General features: G+C 38.0%; 1 long non-coding RNA gene across 2 annotated transcripts in view; it reads right to left on the minus strand.

Annotated features, from left to right (window-relative positions):
- Window positions 1-23106, minus strand: part of LOC147575629 (uncharacterized) — a 440855-nt gene that overhangs the window by 183627 nt on the left and 234122 nt on the right. Inside the window, exon 5 of one of the 2 annotated variants that reach the window (XR_015242570.1) lies at window positions 13998-14604. The exons of the other annotated variant lie outside the window; for it this stretch is intronic. This is a non-coding gene — a long non-coding RNA (uncharacterized LOC147575629). Of the gene's footprint in view, window positions 1-13997; window positions 14605-23106 lie in introns of those variants that run through there. 2 annotated transcript variants of the gene reach the window in all.

Raw genomic sequence — 23106 nt, forward strand, 5'->3', positions numbered from 1 at the left:
CCCATATTAACCAACATTTAAAAATCTGTAACACATCTGGGGACTTGAAGTCTCACAAGGTAAGATTAATTTTGTATTTTCTCTTATAAAATCCTACACCAGGCACTCAATGATCTGGCAGCATGATTAGCTAAAACTACACAACCAAATGTTCTATTCAGTCATATACACTGCTTTTGAAAATTGCTTTAAACCAGAGTTTTTCTACCTCAGCCCTACTGACACTTGGGGCTGGATAAATCATTGCTTTAGGGGCTCTTGTGTGCCCTGTCGGCTGTTTACAGCATCACTGGTCTCTACTCACTAGATGCCACTAGGGCTCTCCCCAAAGCATGGCAACCAAAATTGTTTCTAGACATTGCCAAATTCCTCTAGCAGACAAAACTCACCCCTGGTTGAGAACCACTGCCTTAAACCACTTTAAACCACTGCCGATATAGATATAGATATAGATATAGATATAGATATAGATATAGATATAGATTAGATATAGATATAGATAGATATATAGTACAGCACAACTCCCAAGAAGAAAGTGTGACATAGTAGGGTCATAGGTAAAGTGAATGCATGGGTTTAGAATCAGCCCACAAAGGTTTACAATTTCCTCAGTTGTACAAAGCCGGAAATAAACCTTGCCTTTGCAGGTATCTGAAAGGTAATATATGCAAAGTACTAGCAAGGTGTCTGGAGCATATTATTATTTAAAAAGGAGTCGCTGTTTTATTATTAGCAAATGAAACCCATTAAACGTGAAATCTCACTGCAAACCTCAAGATCATCTTTGAGGTCTATTTGATGGCCCAACATCATTGAGAAATGAAGACGGTATGGATGTTGGGCTGATTTTATACTAATCCAAGGATATTCTCTGAATTTAATTTTCTACATACATTTATTTTACCCAAAGAGAAAGCTACAACTGCCCTGTGGTGTGACAAGTTGTAGGGTTGGTAGATTCGCTGGCAATAGTTTCAGGCAGGCCACTGGTGTATCAATTCCAAGCAGCAGAGCAATGCCAGTCATGGTCAGATAAGTGTTAGCAAGCAGACGTCCAAGGAAAAGCAAAAGGTCACAGTGACTGGACTTGAAAAGGAAGAGGGTTCTTTGCAATTCCTTAGTGTGGGTGATTCCTAAGAGTCTAAGTTAGCTCTCAGGAGATCTGCTACCTACTGGCCAAAGAATTTGAGGCCTGGGCAGGCAATAGGGATCGGTTCACTCGAACCAGCAAGGTCAGGTCTTGAAAGAACAGGCAATGACCAGAATAAGAGCTTGGAATAAGAGGGACCAGAGTAAGAGCGTGGAAACTGAAGAAGAAGCCAGAGCTTATAAATAGGAACATTTTGGCCACCTCCAAAACAGCAGGTGTCACTTAATAGGTTTCACATCAAAGAGTTCCTCCTTTTAGGTGTTTAGCCTACACTGCAGAAGAACATGGGAGGGTGCCTGTAGTATTCTGGTCTTTGCATTTAGGAGGGGTTTAGGCTCAAGCAGCATCTGTTAGTGTGGGGACAGAGGCTGTGATTGAATAATAAGCTCAGATTTCTTACTTAACTCCCACCCTTTTGTAATCAACACAGGAAATAAGTTAGACTTGGCATATAACAGAGACTCCTGCATTCTCTTTCTTTATGACCTTCTCAAACCCAATCTGCAGGCCTCGTTCTTCCCTTACCCCTGCTTAAGAACCCAGGCAAGCTCCTCAACTTATGTGCATACATTCTGATAACTAACTGCTGTCCTTAACTTTAGTCCCTGAATAGTCACAGTTGAATAATAAAAGTTTTTGTGCAATGCCATATCAAAACTCCAAACTTGATTCCAGGTTTATCCCAAGCCTGCTGGCAGCTGGAAGAAATAGTTAGTTTGGAACTCTTTCTAACTGAAGTGTCTGAAAATCCCTCTCTAGCAGATATGGGGAGAAAGGGGTAAATAGATAAGAGTATGGAGAATGTCTTTCCTAATTAGAATTATCTGGACTTACATCTGTCTGGCTATGACTTTAAGACTCTCTCTCTCTTCAACACCTTTGGGCATTTTGCAGAGCCTCAGGGCTGTGGTCTCTCACCAGCCATTTCCTTCCACGTGATAGAATTCTTGCTGGACCCATTTACCCCTCCTAGGCTCCTGGCTCTCTGTAGCCCTCTTTCTCACAGATTCTTTCTCCATGGGTTCCATTCCCTTCCAGGAAGCCTTCTTTGAAGAGTCCATGCAAGATGACCTTAGGCCCCTGGCATGCTGGCTCTCTCTCCATGACCGAAACTGGTCCCTGGGAAACACACATCTGTAGCCCAGGATTGGTGGGAACATGGTGCAGTTGGGTTCTGCACTCTGGCCGCAGCCCACCTTTGCTCTTTAGATTCCTCAGGCAAGAGTCAGACTGTAATCTACCATTGCTCCAGCACAGGGGATTACACAAAACTCTCCAAGTTGTCTCCTTATAGGCCTTCAAATGCTGTCCTTGAAGCCCCTCTAATTAGCCTTGAGGTTAGGGAACAGCACAAATAACTAAATTTCTCTAATCTTCAGCACTCTCAGCCTCTACAATGTTAACCAATTTAGAGTCATAGGCAGATGAGGAGACAAGGGTCACGTCCCACGTAAGGATACTCTGGAGTCTCATTTTGGAATGTGGGGAGCAATCAGGCCTGTAACTCAGCCAAAACTGAGAGGAAATGTTCCCATGTTTACATCTTATCTAAGACTAGAGATAGACTTAAAGTTGTTGTAGATAGGTAAGTATGTTTCAGTCTCCCAGTGGACTTTTTAGTGTTGTCCCACTGTCCATGGAGAGGCTGAGGTGTTCAGAATAGGTAAGAACAAGAGAGATCTATCTGACCCCTATTCTAGGACCAGGCTACTTGGAGGAATGAGGCAGTCTCCTGTCACTCATACCTTAGCACGGCTGCCAACAGAAAGTCATTGTGGGAATTGTAAACTTATTTTTAAACCACTGTCGCATAAGCGGTGAGAACACCACTATGTTGAGGTTGTCAGGTTGGCCCCTAATAGGTAGGTTCTCACTCCATTAGAGGAGAAGCCACCTGAGCGTTGCTTCTAGGTTTTTCCACTTAAAGTCAAGAAAACCAGAACCCCTCCAACTGGAGGGACAAGATATTGCCTCCAAGACTCTCTAAAACTTCACAATAGCATTAAATCTTTTAAAGAGATCTTTAAAAGATTGCCTCCAACTGAGCAATAGCACAATGAATACTTGGCAGACAGTTGGTTGTTAAGAGGAAAGACAACTCCACGTCACAGATGCTACTGAGAGAAACCCCCTCCAGAAGGGAGACTCTCAGTCCAAATAGGCTTATAGAAGTTGGAGTCGAGCCTTAAGAAATAAGAAGAAAATCTAGTTAAAAAAAAAAAAAAAAAAACAGTGGTTTTTTTTTCCCTTGTGTCACCAGACTTCAGCTTGAGCAGAAACAAACCAACTGTCCTTATTGCAACAGGAAAATACATCATCCTGTAAGACAGTATCATAGTCCTGCTAATAGGGGAAATATTACCCCAATAATATAAAATTAGGCTGTGGAGCTTAGGAGAAAAATTAAAGTTCCTAGTGACATGGTTAGTTGTCAGGTTCCCCAGAAAGATGAACAGCAGCCTCACCCCAATAATGGGTAGAAATATGTGAAAAGAATTTGAGGGCCTACCTGTACCATCATTTCTTGACTGGATCCCATCCTCTATCCAAAGCCTTTGGAAGTGTTTAGAGTGGACCCTGGGGCTTATCTGACCACAGCCCAGGGCTGCACTTGACATACAGATTCAGAGAGGAGCCTAGAAACTCTATCTGTGTACAGCTGGACTTTACCAGAGAGTGACTTGAAGAAGTCACTAAAGATTCTGGGGAAAAATTCATTAACTGGTAAAGGGTATATCCACAAAGGACCCACTTAGGAAAGTCCAGTCTTGAAGAGACTTCACTTTTATCAAACAATAAAAATCTAGATTAGCTGAAATCTGAACTACCAATTGTTGAGTTATATATTATCGTCCTGTAACAAGTTATAAATTATAACATTTTTATAGTTCCCTTGTGTAAGTGTCTTAATCTTAAGTGCATCCAGGAGAGACCCATGACCCTGGGGATGTGAGAGGGTGGGGATGAACCCAGAAACCCAAAACCCTAAATTGCCTTTATTCAGACCCATACCATTATGATCTCAATATGACATTTCCACTGATGCTTGATTTTACCATAACTTAATAAACATCACTTATATCAGTACACTTACAACTCCTTGGAACCATCCCTCTCCAATATATTGGAAAGGTATATAATTGGACCCACAAAACTATGGCCAACTAATCTTTGACAAAGCAGGAAAGAATATCCAATGGAAAAAAGATAGTCTCTTTAACAAATGGTGCTGGGAGAACTGGACAGCAACATGCAGAAGATTGAAACTAGACCACTTTCTCACACCATTCACAAAAATAAACTCAAAATGGATAAAGGACCTGAATGTGAGACAGGAAACCATCAAAACCCTAGAGGAGAAAGCAGGAAAATACCTCTCTGACCTCAGCCGTAGCAATCTCTTACTCGACATATCTCCAAAGGTAAGGGAATTAAAAGCAAAAACGAACTATTGGGACTTCATCGAGATGAAAAGCTTCTGCACTGCAAAGGAAAAAATCAACAAAACTAAAAGGTAACCAACAGAATGGGAAAAGATACTTACAAATGACATATCAGACAAAGAGCTAGTATCCCAAAATCTATAGAGTTCACAAAACTCCACACCTGAAAAACAAATAACCCAGTGAAGAAATGGGCAGAAAACATGAATAGACACTTCTCTAAAGAAGACATCCGGATGGCCAACAGGCACATGAAAAGATGCTCAACGTCACTCCTCATCAGGGAAATACAAATCAAAACCACACTCAGATACCACCTCACGCCAGTCAGAGTGGCTAAAATGAACAAATCGAGACTATAGATGCTGGAGAGGCTGTGGAGAAACGGGAACCCTCTTGCACTGTTGGTGGGAATGCAAACTGGTGAAGCCACTCTGGAAAACAGTGTGGAGGTTCCTCAAAAAATTTAAAATAGATCTATCCTATGACCCAGAGATAGCATTGCTAGGAAAAGAGCTAGGAAAGAGCCTAAATGTCCATCAACTGATGAATGGATAAAGAAATTGTGGTTTATATACACAATGGAATACTATGTGGCAATGAGAAAGAATGAAATCTGGCCTTTTGTAGCAACATGGATAGAACTGGAGAATGTTATGCTAAGTGAAATAAGTCATACAGAGAAAGACAGCTACCATATGTTTTCACTCTTATGTGGATCCTGAGAAACTTAACAGAAGACCATGGGGGAGGGAAAGGGGAAAAAACAAGTTACAGAGTGGGAAGGAGGCAAACCATAAGAGACTCTTAAAAATTGACAATAAACTGAGGGTTGATGGGGGGGGTGGGAGGGAGGGGAAAGTGGGTGATGGGCATTGAGGAGGGCACCTGTTGGGATGAGCACTGGGTGTTGTGCGGAAACCAATTTGACAATAAATTTCATTTTTAAAAAAAGGAAAGGTATAACCCCCCTCTTTCCCTTTTGGAAATTGCAGAAGCTTAGGCCACATGATATCAGAATACACATAATCTCACTAATGGCAGGAAATAAAGAAGGCTGGGTGATTCATGGGCAATTCCGAGGGCTCAATACATAAAATTGGGCTGCTGATTAAAAATTATTTGGGAATCCCAGTGAGTTCTCTTCTGTTTTCTACCTATGGAGCCCATAAAACCGATTCCCTAGCCCCTTTCCTAAATTACAGTTTTACCACTCTGTTCCTATTCAAATGCCCACATGCAACAGTGCTTGTGGCAGCCTTTCTAAGATGAAGCACTATTCATCTTTGAGGGGGACACTCTCTGTGCTTGCAGGCAGTGATTGGTAGCACAGCACAGATGGGTAGGAAACTGTGTGTCTTCCACAGCACACTGCTCACATAGTTTACTACCAAATATAAGTACAGAGGGTGTGTTTGGGGCAAAGAAATGTGGGTCTGTTGGAAATCCAAAACATTTCTGCATCCTCACAGTATAAGTGTTAGCTAATAAATCTCCACTTTCCAGCTTTGTTCCTCCAATAAGGACCATGAAAGACCTCCTTGCTTTAAGGTTCTCGACTCATAATAAATTTGAAACCTGTCAAGAGAAATCTCCCCACTAGCACTTTTCACCTCTCAGCAAAAGAAAATTTTCAGAGAGAGGCCTAGAGTAGATCCCAGTTATTCAAAGTAGCTGTTTAGGACATTCTTCTAACATTTCCAGAAGACCATATGCAGTGGGACAATCCTCCCGTAGCACAAACCAGCCTCTATTAGAGATCCCTGGTGGGGGCTGAGTAATGGGTGTTAAATAAATGCAATTTGTTACACTTATTATTTGTTTCATAATCAAAAGCAGCTTAGAGCATGAAATCGGCATATTTTCCTTTCAAATACTCTTTATTAAAGAGTATTTTGCTCATGTACTTCTTATAACATCCTGACTTGCCCTAAGTAAGGCAAACTGCATATGTGTGAACATGAGCATTTTGCCCTAAAAAGAAAAATGACATTCTTCCTCCTCCTCCTCCTCTTCCTCCTGCTCCTCCTGCTCCTCCTCCTCCTCCTCCTCCTTTTATTTTGGAAACCAGGTGACCTGCACAGCATCCTGGGCCTTTACTACCACTGCTAGACAAAAAAAAAAAAAAAAAAAGAGGTTAGGCTGAGGATCAGAAATAGCATGCAAGGTTTTTTTCCACTGTTTTTTTAAATTGTGGTAAAATACACATAAAATGTACCATCTTAACCATTTTTCAGTGTATAGATCGGTGGTATTACCTACATTCGCATTATTGTGCAAATATCACCACTATCCATCTCCATAACTCTTTTCATCTTGTAGAACTTAAATTTGGTGCATACAAACTTTGAGCAAAACAACAGTGTTTGCTTGGGCAGCATGTTCACTGAGATAGCTGATAACTTTTACTATAGTCAAATATATTAAAAAAAATTTATATATATAATTAAAAAATTAAGAAACATACACAATAAAGAAAATACTCTTGCTAATATGTTCTCAAAACCATTACTAAAGAATAAAATGGGAAGGTCTGCAGAGAAGGTGACTCGGGGGTTTCATCCTGTCTGGAGGGTGAGCCCACCCCACCCCCTTCCTTCTGAGTGCTACAGCCCCCTGACACCAGCAATATAATCAGAATATTTCATCCTCAAGCAGCAGAATACACATTTTTTCCATATGGGGTGCATATGGGGTATTCTCCAGAATAGACCATATACTGGGTTACAAATAAGGACTCAACAAATATAAAAAGATTGAGATCATACCATGCATATTTTCCAACCAAGATGCTATGATACTTGAAGTCAACCACAAGAAAAAATTTGGAAAGACCACAAATACATAGAGGTTAAAGAACATACTACTAAAAAATAAATGGATTTTTTTATTTTTTTAATGTTTATTTATTTTTGAGAGAGAGAGTGAGACAGAGCATGAGCAGGGGAGGGCCAGAGAGAGGGAGACACAGAATCAGAAGGGGGCTCCAGGCTCTGAGCTGTCAGCACAGAGCCCGACATGGGGCTCGAACCACAAACCGTGAGAACATGACCTGAGCCAAAGTCGGACACCCAACAGACTGAGCTATCCAGGTGCCCCAAAAAATAAATGGATATTAAAGAAGACATTTAAAAAAATTTTTTAATGTTTATTTTTGAGACAGAGAGAGACAGAGCATGAGCAGGGAAGGGGCAGAGAGAGAGGGAGACACAGAATGTGAAGCAGGCTCCAGGCTCTGAGCTGTCAGCACAGAGCCCAACGCAGGGCTCAAACTCACAAACTGTGAGATCATGACCTGAGCCGAAGTTGGACGCTTAACCGACTGAACCACCCAGGCGCCCCTAAAGAAGACATTTTAAAAATACATGGAAAAATTAATGGAAAGCACATGGAAAAACATACTAAATACATGGAAAAGACGATTGTCTAAAACCTCAGGCAGTCTTAAAAAGGAAATATATGGCAATATAGGACTACTTCAAGATGAAAGAAAAATCTTAAATACACAACCAAACCTTACACCTAACGGATCTAGATAAAGAAGAGCAAATGACACCTAAAGCTAGCAGAAAGGAAATAATTAAAAAGAACAGAAATAAATATAGAAACAACAACAACAAAAAATGGTAGAACAGATCCACGAATATAGGTGGCAGTTGAGAAAATTAACAAAATTGATAAACTCATAGCCAGACTTATCAAAAGAAAAGAAAGGGCCCAAATAAATAAAATTATGAATGAAAGAGGAGAGATCACAACCAATACCATAGAAGTACAAACAATTATGAGAATATCATGAGCAATTAAATGCCAATAAATCGGGCAATCTGGAAGAAATGGATAAATTCCTAGAAACATATAAACTACCAAAACCCAAACAGAAATAAATTTAAAAATTTGAACAGGCCCATAACCAACAAAGCAATTGAATCAGTTACCAAAAATCTCCCAACAAACAAAAAGTCCAGGGCCACATGGCTTTCCAGGGGAATTCTACCAAACATTTTGAGAGTTAGTACTTATTCTTCTCAAACTCTTCCAAAAAATAGAAGGGGAAGGACAACTTCCAAACTCATTCTAAGAGATGAGCATTACCTTGATTCAAAAATCAGACAAAGACCCCACCAAAAAGGGGAATTACAGGCCAATATCCCTAATGAAAATGGATGTAAAAATTCTCAATATGATACTAGCAAATTGAATCCAACAGTACAGTAAAAGAATTATTCACCACAATCAAGTGGGATTTATTCCTGGGCTGCAAAGGTGGTTCACTACTTGCAAATCTATCAATGTGGTACACCACATTAATTAAAAAAAGGATAAGAACTATATGATCCTCTCAGTAGATGCAGAAAAAGCATCTGAAAAACTACATACATACATTTTTTATAAAAATCCCTCAACAAAGTAGGGATAGAGGGAACATACCTCAACATCATAAAGGCCATATATGAAAGACCTACCACTAATATCATCCTCCGTGGGAAAAAAACTGAGAGCTTTCCCCCTAAGGTCAGGAACAAGACTCTCACCATTATTACTTAACATAGTACTGGAAGTCCTGGCCTCACCAATAAGACAATGAAAAGAAACAAGAAGCATCCAAATCTGCAAGGAGGAAGTCAAATCTTCATGACGTGATACTCTATGTAGAAAACCTGAAAGACTCCACCAAAAAAAATTGCTAGAACTGATACACGAATCCAGCAGAGTCATAGGATACAAAATCAATGTACATAAATCTGTTGCATTCCTATACACCAATAATGAAGCAGCAGAAAGAGAAATCAAGGAATTGATCCCATTTATAATTGCACCAAAACCATAAAATACCTAGGAATAAACCTAACCAAAGAGGAAAAATATCTGTACTCTGAAAATTATAGAACACTAATGAGAGAAATTGAAAATGACTCTGAGAAATGGAAAAACATTCCATGTTCATGAATTAGAAGAAGGAAATATTGTTAAATGTCTATACTATCTAAAACAATCTACACATTTAATGCAATCCCTACCAAAATAACACCAGCATCCTTCACAGAGCTAGAACAAACAATCCTAAATTTTGTATAGAACCACGAAAGACCCCAAATAGCCAAAACAATCCTAAAAAAGAAAAGCAAATCTGGAGGCATCACAATTCCAGACTTCAAGCTATATTACAAAGCTGTAGTCACCAAGACAGTATGCTACTGGCACTAAAACAGACACATAAATCAATGGAAAAGAATAAAAAACCCAGAGGTGTACCCATAACTATATGGTCAACTAATCTTTGCAAAGCAGGAAAGCATATCCAATGGAATAAAGACAGTCTCTTCAACAAATGGTTTTGGGAAAACTGGACAGCAAGATGCAGAAGAATGAACCTCGACCACTTTCTAACACCATACACAAAATAAATTCAAAATGGATTAACAACCTGAATGTGAGATAGGAAACCATCAAAATCCTAGAGGAGAACACAGGCAGCAACCTCTTTGGCATTAGCCATAGCAACTGCTTACTAGACATGTCTCCAGAGGCAACGGAAATAAAAGCAAAAATGAACTATTGGGACCTCATCAAGATAAAAAGCTTCTGCACAATGAAGGAAATAAGCAACAAAACCAAAAGGCAACCTACAGAATGGGAGAAGATATTTGCAAATGAAATCTCTGATAAATGGTTATTATCCCAAATCTATAAAGAACTTCTTAAGCTCAACACCCAAAAAGCAAATAATCCAGTAAAGAAATGGGCAGAAGACATGAACATTTTTCCAAAGAAATAATACAGATGACTAACAAACACAGGAAAAGATGCTCAACATCACTCATCAGGAAAATACCAATTAAAACCAAGATGAGATACCACCTCACACCTATCAGAATGGCTAAAATTAACAACACAGGAAACAGCAAATATTGGCAAGGATGTGGAGAATGGGGAACTCTCTTACCCTGTTCGTGGAATTGTAAATTTGTGCAGCCACCCTGGAAAAAAGCATGGAGATTCCCCAAAAAGTTAAAAGTAGAACTACTCTATGACCCAGCAATTACATTACTAGGTGTTTACCCAAAGGATACAAACATACTAATTCAAAGAGCACATGCACGCTGATCTTTATAGCAACACTACCAACAATAGCCAAATTATGGAAGGAGCCCAAATGTCCGCTGACTGAAGAATGGATAAAGAAGAGATGGTATATATACATGCAATGGAGTATTACTCAGCCATCAAAAAGAATGAAATCTTGCAACAATGTGGATGGAGCTAGAGTGTATTATGCTAAGCAAAATAAGTCATCCAGAGAAAGGCAAATACCATATGATTGCACTCATATGTGGAATTTAAGAAACAAAACAGATGAACATAAGAGAAGGAGAAAAAAAGAGAGAGAGGAAGGCAAACCATAAGAGACTTTAACTCTAGAGAACAAACTGAGGGTTGATGGAGGGGAGGTGGATAGGGGATGGGTTAAATGGGCGATGGATATTAAGGAGGTCACTTGTAGTGATGAGCAGTGGGTGTTATATGTAAGTGATGAATCCTAAATTCTACTCCTGAAACTATTATTACACTATATATTAACTAACTAGAATTTAAATTAAAAATTGAAACAGAAAAGGAAACATAAAATGGAGTGTGGAAATACCAGTTTTGATTAATTTGGTACTTTGTTCTCTCGATGTTTTTCTATGTTAACTTCAGATTTTTAATCCATCAATATAAAGCTGTAGTTAAGAAATGTAGGGGAACAGTCACGTGAGATAAGTAGTTCTTGAGACTAAAGAATATACAGTTTAGAACTTTTATGATACAACATAAATTCAGCTCTAGAAAATATGTCCATTGGAATTCTGATCCATTGATCTATGTGTCCATTTTTGTGCCAGTACCATACTGTTTTGATTACCACAGCATTGTAGTATATCTTAAAGCCTGGGATTGTGATACCTCCAGCTTTGTTTTTCTTCCTCAATATTGCTTTGGCTATTTGGGGTCTTTGTGGTTCCATAGGAATTTTAGGATTGTTTCAGTTCTGTGAAAAATGTTGTTGCAATTTGGTAGGAATTACATTAAATGTAGATTTTTTTGGCTACTATTGACATTTTAACAATACTGGTTCCATGAGCATGAAATATCTTTACATTTGTTTGTGTCGCCTTTAATTTCTTTCATCAATGTCATAGTTTTCAGAGTACAGGTTTTTTACCTTCTCTCTTTTTTTGAGAGAGAGAGCGGAAGTGAGAGAGCATGTGCATAAGCAGAAGAGGGGTAGAGGGAGGGAGGGAGGGAGGGAGGGAGGAAGGGAGGGAGGAAGGGAGAGGGAGAGAGACAGAGAGACAGAGACAGAGAGAGAGAGAGAATCTTAAGAATGCTTCACACCCAGGACAGAGCCCAATGTGGGGCTCGATTTCACAACCATGAGATCATTACCTGAGCAGAAATCAAGAGTCAGATGCTTAATGGATTGAGCCACCCAGGCACCCTACCTTCTTGTTTAAGTTTATTCCTAGGGATTTTATTATTTTTGGTGCAATTGTAAATGGAATTGTTCTCTTAATTTCTCATTCTGTTACTTCATTATTAATGTATAGAAATGCTACAGATTTCTGTGTATAAATTTTGTATCCTGTGACTTTACTGAATTTATTTATTACTTTTAATAGTTTTTTGGTGGAGTCTTTAGGGTTTTCTCTATACAGTATCATGTCATCTACAAAGAGTGAAAGTTTTACTTTTTTCTTACCAATTTAGATGCCTTTTATTTGTTTTTCTTGTCTGATTGCTGTGGCCAGGACTTCCAGTACTATGTTGAATAAAAGTGGTAAGAGTGGTCATCCTTGTCTTGAGTCAAAAAGGCTTTAAAGAGAAGATAGTTTGGGGTACCTGGGTGACTCAGTTAGTAAAGTGTCTGACGCTTGGTTGTGGCTCAGGTCACAATCTCACAGTTTGTGGAATTGAGCTTTGCATCAGGCTCTGTGCTGGCAGCATGGAACCTGCTTGGGTTTCTTTCTTTCCCTCTCTCTCCTCTGCTCCCCCTCTTGAGCTATCTTTCTCTCTCTCAAAATAAATAAATAAACTTTAACAAAAAAGAACAGATAGTAACATAAAGAAGACATCAGTATATCAGATTGAGAGAGAAAAAAGAATTCACTGCAGGAAGTGAGGGAGAGCGCTAAGTCTAATCCATCTAGTGTAAGGGTTGCTTACAACAAAATTCAGTTGACAATTACAACAGACTCTTAGAAATGTAGAAGTACTTAAGGGTTATTGAAAGACGACTGTCCCAAGAGTTAGAGACTCTGGCCACTTCTCATTAACATCAATGTCATTAACTATGATGTAGCCATGCCTATCTTCTGGGCCTTTCTTTAACTATTAAGTGGGTAGATTAAGTTGAAGAAAATAAAATATAAAATTTTCCTTGGCAAATTATACAACATCCCTCTTAACTGCATCAAAAGATAAGACTATTTTTTTTATCAGTGCAGACTCTCTTTTAACATAAGTCTAAGTGCAGACATGATCTTATCCCCAGAAAGCCCTAGAAATTGCATTTAGAAAATTGTTAGAAATAAACAAATTTGACAAAGTTGCAGAACACAAAGTCAAAAGGTAAAAATCAGTTGCATTTGTATACGCTAACAATAAAAAACCTGAGCCTGGGTGGCTCAGTCAGTTGAGCATCCCACTTTGGCTCAGGTCATGATCTCACGGTTTGTGAGTTCAAGCCCCATGTCAGGTTCTGTACTCAGAGCCTGAAGCCTTCTTCAGATTCTGTGTCTCCTTCTCTCTCTGCCCCTCCCCTGCCTGTGTTCTGTCTCTGTCTCTGAAACATAAATAAACATAAAAAAACTTCTTTAATCTGAAAAAGGAAACAAAAAAATTCCATTTACAATAGCATTTAAAAAATAAGTACAAATAAACTTCATGAAAATGTGGAAGGGTTTCACACTGATCTTCAAAACACTGCTGAAAGAAAGTAAAGACATGAATAAGCAGAAAGATATACTGTGTTCATAGATTGGAAGATTTAAAATTAAGATGTCAATACTAGTCTAAATGATCTACATACTTAAGTCAATACTTACCAAAATCCCAATGGTATTTTTTTACAGAAATTGATAAATCAATCCTAAAATTAATATGGAATTTTAAGAGACACTAAATAGCCAAAGCAGTATGAAGTTGGATGGCTCATACTTCCTGATTTCAAAAACTTACTACAAAGCTACAGAAATCACTTCTGGATATATATCCAAAAGAATGGAAAACAGGGTCCCAAAGAGATATTTGTATGCCCATGTTCAGAACAGCAGTATTTATAATAGCCAAAAGGTAGCCTGAGTGTCCATCGTGGATCAAAGGATAAACAATGTCCTATACACATACAGTGAAATATTATTCTGTCTTTTAAAAGGAAGGAAATTCTAACACATGCTACAACATGGATGAACTTTAAGGACATCATGCTAAGTGAAATAAATCAGTCACAAAAAGACAAATACTTTATGATTCTATGTGTATGAGGTGTTTAGAGTAGTCAAATTTATGGAAGTGGAATGGTGGTTGCCAGGGGAAGGGGGGAGGGAGGAGGAGTTGTTATTTAATGTATATAGAATTTCAGTTTTGCAAGATAAAAAAACTTCTGGGGATTGCACAACTGTGAATTTGCTTAACACTACTGAACTGTACACTTAAAACAGGTTAAGATGTAAATCTTATGTATATTTTACCACAATTAAATTTTGTTTAAAAAATGCACAGTAGCAGAGGTGTAGGCTTCTTTGTGCCGTGTTGATTCTCAGTTCCTTTAAAGACTTATCTAATTCCCCATTTGCTCCAAGAGGACGGACATATCTAACGTATCCCAGCCCATAATAATCTTTCCCATTTTAATATTCAGTATATATGGCACCTAAGAATTTTGAATGATGCCCATCCCAAATCCTACCTTCTGTATCAAAGTTTTGCCATTTCACTTTCATGCCTTAAGAACACCCCAGCACCAATCTATAAAACAATGAGATTCCAAGGAGAAACGATTAGGGAAGGAGTTTTAATAATATCAAGAAATTTTTAAAAACAAGAGTAATAACAAAACACTTGTTATTAAGACATTCTAATTAAATGAGGAACCACTTGGCAATTATTCAGCTATTAACAAAACTTCAATTTCCCAACATTCTATCTTTTCAAGGCACACCTCAAGCCTCATATTCTCTATGAAACTGCCTATTTCCTTCCTCCCTACAAAACTGTGTTGCTTTGTTTAATGCTGGTATTGTAAGTCCTACAAAATTGTACATTCTTCTAGGTTACAGACATTGCCTTAAAAAAATCATTGTGTCTCCACCACACCCTCAAGCATTTCACGAAGTGTCCTATGTATAGATACCGCTTGATTTATGAAGTCAGTTCCTAGCCAGTTTTCCTTCACCCATTTGCCATGAGAACTATTTCAACTCTCTCAGATCCCTCTCCAAATTTCACTTGCTTAATGAAGCCATTCCAAAAAGGCAGTGAATTGGACTTCAGGGACATAACAATGAAAATTGAAAGAAGCTGCCGACCACATCACTTTAGTATAAATCATTTATCCTCCACCGGGTACTTTTTACCCTTGCAATTTGTCAGTCTTACCTTGATTGTCAGCTCATGAAACTCAAATTACACCTCTATATGCATTTCTTCATCTGTAGCTGGATAATTGATATCAGTTATCATACATTTACTCACTGTAAAAATTTCCCCAGGCCCCTAATTCTCTGGACACCTTGTGCTTGTATATTCAATATTATCTGGTAATACTGGATGCAGGCAATGTGAGGAACAAGAGAGAAGAGAATCGACTTCATGTTTTAGCTTTAGTTTTATTAACTCTGTAATTATGAGCAAGTCATTTTTTGATTTTAGGTCTCAATTTCTCCACTTATTAAAAATAATAATAACAAAGGGATTTCTAAATTCACTTCTTCATTCAAGCTGCCATTCAACAGAGCCAAAAATATGTTGATTTAAATAAAAGTTTATATCCCCCTTACAGTCCAGAGGTAGCCAGGCTAGTAGGATGTCCTGCTGTACCTAACAGATGGCTTCTATTCTGAGTCTACAGTGTCTTTTCAAGCTGCCACCATTACGTCTGTATCCTAGGCAGATGGAAGGAGAAAAGGTCAAGGGCAGTCCATATCCATCCCTTTTATGATCATGATCTGGAAGTATTGGCTCACCTTCCATTGGCCAGAACTTGATCACAAGGCCATGAAAAGGATGATGAAAAATGTAGTCTCTTACCACAGTGACCAACCAAAACTCAGGTGCACTTTCCTTAAAGAAAGAATGTTTAATCCAGTAGACCCATAATTTACGGCACTAACTAGAATGTTAAGAACTCTGAAGCGTCTGAGATTTTATGCCACTTGCAAAATAACAAGTTTACCTGGCACAGGCTCACAGATACTGGCAAAAGACACAGGACCCCTGGGTCAGGGACAAAGATTTACTACACATGGCTCTGCAGATAGCGTGTGCATCACCATATTTGCATCAGTTTACCTTGGCCTCTGAAGTCCCACAAGGGCAATGCTGAGGGGCTTGGATAGATACCTACACACAGAACCAGCTGTGTTACAGAAGAGGAAATTTGAACCCAAATCCTAAAAGAGCCTTACATGTCTGTCTGCCTCTTGCTCTGGAGAGAGGCACATTTTCTCTCTTCCAAGGCTATTAACTATATAAACATCCTTAAAAAGATAGTCCAGAACAAAGAAGCTATTGCCTCACTCATGGGATGTTCAGAAATATGAGAGACACATAGCAGATTGTCTCCCAACATAGGACACTATTAAAGACACAGGAGGCTATTACTAATCATACTGGGGCAAGCACGAATGAGGACTTTTCCAGAGAAACCAGGACATGCGTTCATCTCAATATCAGCGGATACTTAACAATCTCTGCTACATATTCTAATTCTGTAGTATGTGCCATCTGACGGAATAATATAAAGGCCACCAGTTCTTTAGGGATTGGATGCATATAAAGATAACAGTGTCCAATGTAGACATTTTCCAGTTATCACAATTGGTTCCTTAAAATAAATGCCTCTAGGGGCGCTGGGGTGGCTCAGTTGGTTAAGCATCTGACTTTGGTGCAGGTCATGATCTCACTGTTTTTGAGTTTCAAGCCCCGCATCAGGCTCTATGCTGACAGCTTGGTGCCTGCTTTGGATTCTGTGTCTCCCTCTCTCTCTTCCCCTCCCCAGCTCGCTCTCTCTCTCTCTCTCTCTCTCTTTCTGTGTGTCAAAAATAAACGTTTAAAATAAAATTTTTTAAAAAATAAAAAATAATAATAATAATAAATAAATGTCTCTAGCATTAGATCTCAAACGGATTTCATGTGTTATAATATGAATGCTGTGTAATTTAGTGTGAGGGCTCTAGACTAGGACACCAGGCACCTAAGATCTAGGGTCAGATTTTCTATTAACTCAACTTCTGATCTTGGATATATCACTTAACATCTTTTAACCTCAATTTATTTATTCTGTATAATGAATTATTAATGCTTTTTCTATCTATCTCAAGTTTCACTTGAACCCAGCCACTGACCATGGTCTAGTAATCCGAGGTGAATCTAGGTCATTGGATAAGCCCCTGGCTCAAAGGTCAATAGTTCCACTAATGCTCCAGGCCCTTCTTGCCTCTTTTAGAAGATATTCCTTGTTTGAACCACCCAAATACAAGGAATGTTCTTTCTCTTAAATCTGTCAAGTTTTGGTCTGATTGTTAAATAAATTCAACAGCAGCCAAGTGATTTAGTTACAGCTTGTTTCAGTTAGGTTAACCTAGATCATAGTTTTCATCTCACATAGCAATCATAGTGAAGATTCTAGAAAACTGTATAAGAAATTTCTGAGCCTGTAGCCATATGGGGACAGGAGGAGAGATTAGGTAGAACTTGTGCCAAATATTTCCATCCGTGATCTGAATTTCCCCTCCTTATTTGCTGCTATTTGATCCATTCCTTTTCATCTAACTGCTTCAAAAGACAATTAAAGAGTGAGAATCTCTTTAATCACCTCTTCAATAAAGACCCAAGAAACACTTTATCTAGTATATTATCTCTTTTTTTTATCCATGACCTACAGTTAGTTCCACTAATTCTTTGGTGGTTTCTTTTTTTTTTTTTTTTTTTTTTTTTTTTTGCCTTTCATGTTTCAATTATTTTTTAATACAGTTTTCCCCTGGTATCCCAAAGTAGAGCATTCCCAGAAAAGCCAAAATGACACAAAGCCAAGAAGCAATTGCCATTAATTTATAGTGAAAATTTTTTGAGCATTCTTAAACCCAAAAAATAACCTCTTTTAGGTTCCTTGCTAACAGATGCACAATATAAATCAGGATAAAGCACAGATGCTCCTAGATAGTTCAAAGCTCTGGCGGCTGGATGCTGAGATGCCAAGTGTGGTTCCCTGGGAAGGAGCCGGGTGGCGCCACTCTCACTGGTCCACTGTGCACTGCCCCTAGACAGCTTGGGGCAACCAAATGCTGAATAATATCTTTGCTTTTCACCTTTTTGGTAAAAGCAAAACTCCTCTCCAGATTTCTTTCTGGAGTTTCTTGAGTTTCAAGCCCCGCATCAGGCTCTATGCTGACAGCTTGGTGCCTGCTTTGGATTCTGTGTCTCCCTCTCTCTCTTCCCCTCCCCAGCTCCCTCTCTCTCTCTCTCTCTCTCTGTCAAAAATAAACGTTTAAAATAAAATTTTTTAAAAAATAAAAAATAATAATAATAAGAAATAAATGCCTCTAGCATGAGATCTCAAACGGATTTCTAGTAAAAGTGAAATGGCCTAATGCAAATTAGTAAAGTGGGGATACTTGTATTGGTTCTGAAGTCTTTGGCTTTGGCGTTGGAGATGGGGTGGGGAGGAGTCTGCCAATATGCTAAATTCTGGTCTTTAACTTTGCCATATTTCCGTCTTCCTCATTTCATTTTCAAACTTTTTTTTTTCTTTTTTTGCTTACAATTGTCTCTTTGCAAATTAGTCCTGTAGGATTTCCGTTTAAAGAACTTGTCTAGATCTAAGCTTCCCATTGTGATAGTTTTGAACAGGGACTCTGGGCTTCCTGTGCATTTTTCGTGTTAAATTTTCTTTTCAATATCTTCCTAATTAATGTCTTTATTTTATAACAATGCCCTATTTATAATTTAAATTTTCATTTAACTTTCTTCATTTTTTATTAAAAGTCATAAATGCAAATGGTTTAAAAAGCAAAAAGAACAGAAGAATTTATAAAGAAAACTAAGAATTCTCTCCATGCTTCCCTACCCACAGAGTCTGGAGCCCCACAGGCTAACACTTTTAACCGCTTACTTTTTGTTTTTCTGGGGCTCACCTCCAGATACTTAATTAGCACATTTATACCTCTGCTTCTTGGCTATTGGCCTCCTGCTATGGTCGATGAGGATTTTGCTCACTAACACAATTCCCTACCTCCACAACTATATATAAAACTATACAATTTGTTACCATAGTTTCTCCTCTGCAGATCTCTGAAATAACAACAAAATTTGTTAAAACTCCATTTCTTGGTCTATAAATTATGAACAATGCATCTTAGTTAGCCACTTCATAAGACGATAAGACATAAATTTCCTATCCTTCTCCTCTCTCCCCTAATAATAATAATAATAATAATAATAATAATAATAATAATTTGCTATCTTATTTTTCTGGAGCATCTCCCATCTCTACTTTATCTGTACTTTTAATAACAAGGTGGCTACAATCTGTTCTATAGTCTTAGTACAGTTTTCCATGATTGGTCCAAATACTGATTCTCAAAGATAAAAACCACTAAGTGATACTTCGTTTACTGTGGCCATGTCAACAATGAGCTATGTGATCAGCTATGATTCCATTTCTTTTTCCAGTATCAGGATGGCCACTTAAAGTAGGAGATAACTTAGAATTGGTTCCATTGGATTCTACTTTTTACAGTTTGCCAGCTTCTTTAGCATATTCTCAAACATTTCTAGATTCATATAATATTATCTATCCTTTCATTTTTTCCTTTTTTGCCCTTTCCAAGGCCTCTCTTTTGGGGTCTTCCTTCTCTTTCCATAATATGGATCAGTTGCTTTCTAGGCCTGGCCTACAGGATTCCCTTCACTGCACTCTGCTTTGGATGCCCTGTTTCCTGCATTTTGGAATCTTTTTATGATTCTTCCTCTTATTGTTATTGTTATTTGCTGTCTTATTTTTCTGGAGCATATTCTCAAGAAACTTTCAGTGAAAGGGTATTTCAGCATCTTAGTGGGTCGAAAATGTTTTTACTCTACTATCACCTTTGACTTATTGGCTATTATCTTGAAGTATATAGTGCTGTTAGGAAGAAATCTAACCTCCCTCCTTTGCAGGCAACTTCTGTTTTAAGTTCTCCATGACCCAGTTTTTGGGATGTTTTCCTTATCTTTTGTGCTATAAAATTTCACAATTATGTCTGTAGGTGTCCCTTTACCTGTTCGTTCTGCTTGGCACTTCCTGAGATTTTTCAATCTGAACAATTGTATTTTTTTCAATTCTGGGAAATGTTCTTCTGATTTCTTCTTTACACCAATTTGCTGGATCCTAGTCTCTGTCTGTCTTCTACATTTAAGACTCAGTTCTGTGCCTCATTTTTTTCCATATGCAACCTCTCCCTAGATAATTTCCTTATTTCCTGTGGCCTAAAATTTACTCATATCCTGATGACTTCTAAATTTATATCACCAGCCTGATCTCCCTCTAGACCAAAGATCCTATAGACCTATGGATCCAATTGCCTATAGGACCTACATGCTTGGATGTCTAATAGACACCTCAAACTTAACAAAGCCTAGCTAAAAGTCTTGATCTCTCTTCTCACTCTTAATATCTGTTCCAAATCCAATTTGTCAAAAGTCAGCAACACTATCCACTTAACTGCACAACAACAAAAAAAAATCTAGAAGTTATTTGTAATTCCTTTTGTTCTTTCTCACAAAATTGCAGATCCAGCAGCAAATCCAAAATTTATTTTGGATCTGACCACTTCTCACCAACTCCACTAATCAACATCAAAATGATCTTCTCCAAGACCAGTATCCCAAGGGTATATAATCTGTTATGTGCATGCACATATCTTAAGAGACCAACCGACTGGCTTGGTTTCAAGCGCTGGCTTAAAAAAAAAAAAGGCAAAACAGAAAAATCCTGTTGTAACACTGAAATATACACAAAAAAGAAAAAAGTCAATGGGGTTCAGTTCAACTAACACCAACAAATATGCCAGTCCTCCGCTTCAGTCCTTCAGTGGGTTTAGGTTTGGGTTCCTTAGACTCCAAGATGAGAATTCATGTAAAACAGATTTATTTGAAAGTATCCCCAGGAAAACATGGGGAGAGTAAGAAAATGGCACTGGGAAGAAATGGAAGCCAAACGAGTATAATATCAAGTTCCACAGATGGTAACTTTATTGCAACCCCACAGGGAAGCTGGAGAACCAGTGCTGGCCACTCCTCAGAGGCACCCCTGTTAAAACAGGAGAGCAGGAGGGGTGCCCGAGTGGTTCAGTCAGGTGAGTGTTTGACTTTTGGTTTTGGTTCCGGTCATGATCTTATGGTTCATGAGTTCAAGCCCCACATCAGGCTCCACACTGACAGTGCAGAACCTGCTTGAAATGTTCTCTCTCTCCATCTCTGCCCCTCCCCCACATACATGCACTCTCTCTATATATATATATATATATATATATATATATATATATACACACACACACATACATATGTATGTATATATATATATAAATATATATATAATAAAGTTTAAAATTTTTATTAAAAAAAAAAAAGAACAGGAGAGCTGGGGTACTCATACTCCTGTGCCTGTCATTGGTTAAGAGTACATCCAGGGGGACAAAGATTCCCAGGCCCTTCCTGCTCTAAGAACAAGCAGTCCAGGCAGGCTCTGGAAGGTGAGACAACCCTTGAAAACAGACACAGGTGCTAGCTGCTGGGAGTGAAAAAGCCCAAAGTGGTCAAGGAGGCCAAGGGAACAGAGAAGCCTGGCACCATCTGCTGAAAATGGTTCCCCATTGGCAGAGAATACAACTCAAACACTCTCATTAGGGCCTCCACATCCACATGATTGTCCGTCCACACCTGCCTTACTCTCCAGCTCCCTCACTATACACTGGTCCTGTGAACCTTTCTAATCCTCTAGAGTAATAAGCTCTCTTTGGGATTTTGGACTTGCTATTTGCTGTGTGAGAGAGTATAGTGTGAAGTTTTGAAACACATACCACTCAGAAACGATATGATAAAAAATCAATTTCCCATGGGAACAATACTCACGGAAGACTTCCAGCCAAAATAAAAAGAAACGAGACCAACAAAAATAGCCACAAGAAAAAGAGAGAGAGTTAACAATCAGAAAATAGTAGTAAGTAAACCAATAAACACTAAAATTCCAAATTATTTAGATAAAACGAGATTTAGTAGGGGTAGGTTGGATAAATAAAGCAGGAAAAAAGCAAAATAAAGCTAAAGGTTATATTTGGGGAAGGTTGTGTAAAAACTATAAAATTATCTCTAAATGTTGAAATGTGGGTTTCTTTAAATAAGCATAGGAAAAGATGTAAAACTTCCAAACAACTAGAGAGAGAGATCAAAGAAAAAAGAAAGCCAGATTACTTCACCTAAAGAATGCACAAATGAAATGTTTAAAAAATATTTTTAAACTGCCAATTAAATTCATATGAATTACACAGATTTAATGCAAAAACAATTACTAAAAGAAAATACAGATAAATGTATTATAAATATTAGGCTGGGGAGATGCCTAATGTCACCAACAGAAACTAAAGAAATGACTAACAGGTCTAACAGCACTAAAAAAAAAAAACAAAACTATAACTTGACAAATACAATAGATAAGGTAGAACAACATAATGATAGAAAAAAATGGTTTCAAACATGTAACACATCAACAAAATATGCTTCCATGAAAAAAAAAACTAAAAAAGAAAAAGAAAATGGTAACAAACAAAAAACCATGAGTGGGTAATTCACTGAATCATAAAAGCATCTGGCTCATTCAAACATGAAAAGATGCTTAGCTTTACTAAAAGTCAAACGAATATTCATGTAATTTAAGTAAAACAAAGATGTCACTTTTACATATCATATAAACAAAGATTTTTTAAATAATAATATGTCTATGTGAAAACGTTGGGAAATAGGTACTCACATATTATCAGTCAGCAAGTAAATTGTTACAATCTCTTCAAAGAAATGTTTTCCAAAATCTAAAATTTATTGTACCCTTTGACTCAGAAATTCTACTTTAAGGAATTCATCCTGCAGAAGTATTAATACAAGTTCACTAAGATATTTACCCAAAAATGTTTGTGTAGACCTATTTACAGTGAAGATTTGGAAATAATCTAAACAATTTGAAAACATTTTAAGAGACTGACCTAAAACTATAAACTG

Source organism: Puma concolor, chromosome D3 (genome assembly GCF_028749965.1).
Source record: "Puma concolor isolate L17-30 chromosome D3, mPumCon1.1.hap2, whole genome shotgun sequence".
Classification (NCBI taxonomy): Eukaryota; Metazoa; Chordata; class Mammalia; order Carnivora; family Felidae; genus Puma; species Puma concolor.